General features: G+C 37.2%; 1 protein-coding gene and 1 long non-coding RNA gene across 5 annotated transcripts in view; both read right to left on the bottom strand.

Annotated features, from left to right (window-relative positions):
* Nucleotides 1–3,315, bottom strand: part of LOC105127846 (ubiquitin-fold modifier 1-like) — a 10,327-nt gene that overhangs the window by 3,061 nt on the left and 3,951 nt on the right. The gene's annotated exons all lie outside the window — the stretch shown is intronic.
* The window catches only part of LOC105127844 (uncharacterized), a 1,349-nt gene continuing 955 nt past the window's right edge, over nt 2,922–3,315 (bottom strand). Inside the window, exon 2 of the long non-coding RNA XR_842709.1 lies at nt 2,922–3,310. This is a non-coding gene — a long non-coding RNA (uncharacterized LOC105127844). The remainder of the gene's footprint in view (nt 3,311–3,315) is intronic.

Raw genomic sequence — 3,315 nt, 5'->3', positions numbered from 1 at the left:
AACTGCTGCAGGGGCATCCAATAATCCTCTGGGTCTACAAACAATGAAAAAAGTTGACTTTTCAACCATCGAAACAAGGCTCAATCTTTCAAGGGACTGCATTGCACAAAAACAATTTAGCAGGGACTGAACAAATAGTTCACGTGAGATCATTTTCCAAGCTCAGATTGCTATTCAAAAAATACCAAATGCAATCCATGATGAGAAACCAGTTCAACCATCTCAGTTGAGTGCAAAAGCATCAAGAGAGCAGCCTTCTACTTTTGAAAAGGAAAAACCACTGGATGTTTAGTTATCCCACATTCACATAGAATTTAGCAGCTTTTCTCAATAAAAAGAACAGGGTTGAACCAGAATATTTTCAACCGACTGAAACCCTCCATTCTCTGTTCGCACATCTATTTTTCATGAGCTTTTTCAGAACATGTTGTCCTGAATTCATGTTTCTTTCAATTCAAGAACAAGAGATGCTTTCAGGCACAAAATTCAATGAAAAGTTGAAAGTACTGCATTGGCGATGAGTTTTCCAGTCACAAAAAAACCTCTTTCCTTTGAAAAAACAACAGATCACTTTTCAAATACAAGACGCAAAAAACTCATGCTACCCCTTTACCAACTGTAAATTTCAGAGTGAGAGAGGGTACAGGTGCCAAACAAAATGACATGACGCAATTGTCATAACAATCAATTTTTTCAAGGAAATCTCGAATCCCAGGGACAAGGCAACTTTAAATCAGGAGAGTTTTGTTACAGAAATCTCAAGTGCATGCTTGCGTCTAAATCGTCGTTGAAAATCATGCAATACCATCCCAATAAAACAGTTCTGGTTTTATGTATGGGAAAAGGAGAGGCAGAAATTGAATAAAAAGGAGATGCAGAAATTGAATCATAAATTTTCTCACGCCCAACCAAATCAAAGTCCAAGACAACCACACACAAAAATAGAATTCCAGCATAACTGCTGCAGGGGCATCCAATAATCCTCTGGGTCTACAAACAATGCAAAAAGGTTTTGACTTTTCAAACATCGAAACAAGGCTCATCCTTTCAAGGGACTGCATTGAGCTAAAACAGTTTAGCAGGGACTGAACAAATAGTTCACCTGTGATCATTTTCCCACCTCAAATTGGTATTCAAGAAATACCAAATCTAATCCAATGATGAGACACTGGTTCAACCATCTCAGTTGAGTGCAAAAGCATCAAGACAGCAGCCTTCTGCTTTTGGAAAGGAAAAACAACTAGATGTTTAGCTATCCCACATTCACATAGAATTTAGAAGCTTTTCCCAATAAAAAGAACAGGGCTGAACCAGAATATTTTAAACCAACTGAAACCCTCCATTCTCTGTTGGCTCGCCTATTTTTCAAGAGCTTTTTCAGAACATGTTGTCCCGAATTCAAGTTTCTTTCAACTCTAAAAGAAGAGATGCTTTCACGGACAGAATTCACAGAAAAGTTGAAAGTACTGCAAGGGCGATGAGTTTTCCAATCACAAAAAAAACCTTGTACTTTAAAAAAACAACAGATCACTTTTCAAATACAAGCAGCAGAAAACTCGTGTTACCCTTTTACCAACTCTAAATTTCACAGCGAGAGAGGGTAAACGTGCCAAACAAAATGAGATGATGCAATCATCAAAACAATCAATTTTTTCAAGGAAATCTCGAATCCAAGGGACGAGGCAACTATAAAGCAGGAGAGTGTTTTTACAGAAATCTCAAGTGCTTGCGTGCGTCTAAATCAGTTGTTGAAAATCATCCAGTACCATCCCAATAAAACAGTTCTGGTTTTATGTATGGAAAAAAGAGAGGCAGAAATTGAATAAAAAGGAGATGCAGAAATTGAATCATAAATTTTCCCACGCCCAACCAAATCAAAGCCCAAGACAACCACTGACCAAAATAGAATTCCAGCAGAACTGCTGCAGGGGCATCCAATAATCCACTGAGTCTACAAACAATGCAAAAAGGTTTTGACTTTTCAAACATCGAAACAAGGCTCAATCTTTCAAGGGACTGCATTGCGCAAAAAAAACAGTTTAGCAGGGACTGAACAAATAGTTCACCTGTGATCATTTTCCCACCTCAAATTGGTATTCAAGAAATACCAAATCTAATCCAATGATGAGACACTGGTTCAACCATCTCAGTTGAGTGCAAAAGCATCAAGAGAGCAAACTTCCACTATTGAAAAGGAAAAACCACTAGATGTTTAGTTATCCCACATTCACAAAGAATTTAGAAGTTTTTCTCAATAAAAAGAATAGGGCTGAACCAGAATATTTTAAACCGACTGAAACCCTCCATTCTATTTTGGCTCGTCTATTTTTCATGAGCTTTTTCAGAACATGCTGTCCGGAATTCAAGTTTCTTTCAACTCTAAAAGAAGAGATGCATTCACGTACAGAATTCACAGAAAATTTGAAAGTACTGCAAGGGCGATGAGTTTTCCAGTCACAAAAAAAACCTTGTACTTTAAAAAAACAACAGATCACTTTTCAAATACAAGACGCAGAAAACTCAGGCTACCCTTTTACCAACTCTAAATTTCACAGCGAGAGAGGGTAAACGTGCCAAACAAAATGAGATGATGCAATCGCCAAAACAATCAATTTTTTAAAGGAAATCTTGAATCCCAAGAACAAGGCAACTATAAACCAGGAGAGTTTTTTACAGAAATCTCAAGTGCTTGGTTGTGTCTAAATCAGTTGTTGAAAATCATCCAATACCATCCCAATAAAAAAGTTCTGGTTTTATGTATGGAAAAAGGAGAGGCAGAAATTTAATAAAAAGGAGAAGCAGAAATTGAATCATAGTTTTTCTTACACGCCACCAAATCAAAGTACAAGACAAGCACAGAACAAAATAGAATTCCAGCAGAACTGCTGCAGGGGAATCCAATAATCCTTTGGGTCTACAAACAATGCAAAAAAGTTTTGACTTTTAAACCTTGGAAACAAGGCTCAATCTTTCAAGGGACTGCATTGCAAAAAAACAGTTTAGCAGGGACTGAACAAATAGTTCACATGAGATCATTTTCCCACCTCAAATTGGTATTCAAAAAAATACCAAATGTAATCCATGATGAGATGCTGGTTCAACCATCTCAGTTGAGTGCAAAAGCATCAAGAGAGCAGCCTTCCACTTTTGTAATGGAAAAACCACTAGATATTTAGTTATCCCAGAGTCACATGGAATTTAGCAGCTTTTCTCAATAAAAAGAACATGGTTGAACCAGAATATTTTAAACCGACTGAAACCCTCCATTCTCTGTTCGCTTGTATATTTTTCATGAGCTTTTTCAGAACATGTTGT

This window comes from Populus euphratica, unplaced genomic scaffold, assembly GCF_000495115.2.
Source record: "Populus euphratica unplaced genomic scaffold, PopEup_1.0 scaffold93.1, whole genome shotgun sequence".
Lineage (NCBI taxonomy): Eukaryota > Viridiplantae > Streptophyta > Magnoliopsida > Malpighiales > Salicaceae > Populus > Populus euphratica.
Note: the sequence above shows the minus strand (reverse complement) of the source record. Positions and strands in the feature narration are given on the sequence as shown.